The sequence below is a fragment of the Penaeus monodon genome, chromosome 30 (assembly GCF_015228065.2).
Source record: "Penaeus monodon isolate SGIC_2016 chromosome 30, NSTDA_Pmon_1, whole genome shotgun sequence".
NCBI lineage: Eukaryota > Metazoa > Arthropoda > Malacostraca > Decapoda > Penaeidae > Penaeus > Penaeus monodon.
Genome location: NC_051415.1, coordinates 29,682,596 through 29,683,384, shown reverse-complemented (window position 1 = coordinate 29,683,384; position 789 = coordinate 29,682,596). Strand labels below are relative to the sequence as shown.

The 789-nt window shown below is 37.1% G+C and overlaps 1 protein-coding gene across 1 annotated transcript in view; it reads right to left on the bottom strand.

The window, feature by feature from the left end:
* The window catches only part of LOC119592690 (dynein regulatory complex subunit 3-like), a 23,159-nt gene that overhangs the window by 12,435 nt on the left and 9,935 nt on the right, over nt 1-789 (bottom strand). The gene's annotated exons all lie outside the window — the stretch shown is intronic.

Genomic DNA, 789 nt, shown 5'->3' with positions numbered 1-789 from the left:
CAAACTCACTTTGACAGTTATATCCCACCAGGAAAAGAATACAGAATATAGAAAACGTTTGAGACTGTTTTTTCTTACAAAGGACAACAAACAGAGAAATCGACAGTAAGATCACGGCACACTGATTGCCCAACATCAAGAGAGAGAGAAAAAATACATCCCATTGTTCTCTTTGTGTCTCATTATCACTTGCTATATTTTGTACTTGAAGAGCTTACGTTTATTTACTACTTCAAGTGATTGATCCATCTTAATTCTATATGAATATAGGACTTTAGTTTTACAACTTTTGTGAAAACTGAGGTACACAGTCGAGATAATAGATATATCTTGGGAATTAGATTAGATGGTTTAGTGTAAGTAAACGACCTGCATCAAGCTTAACTTAGGAAAATTCAATAATCTGAGCTGATCTGTCATTTTTTAAAGTGGTTATGAAAGGGTAAGATTCAATAACCGTGATAATTGCAAATTCACGAGGAAGGGTTAGTACACGGAACGGCCTCGTAACCATCCATATTAATATTATAATATTAGCCAGAAAACACTGGAAAATGCGTGACGTAGAAACAAAGACAAAAACAAGGTCATTTGCCTTCCCTAAACGGATGCAGTTGCAACCAATTGTAGGCAAACAATACAGTCTGGTTTACAGTGTAACGTTTTGGCGGTAACTTGTAGCCAACGTGGTGTTGTCATTGGTGCCAAGTTGTGACAACTCCCTCTGTTCAGCGACAATACGGGTTCTGTTCGTCACAAGGCAAATTTCTGGATGGATTCATCTTTACC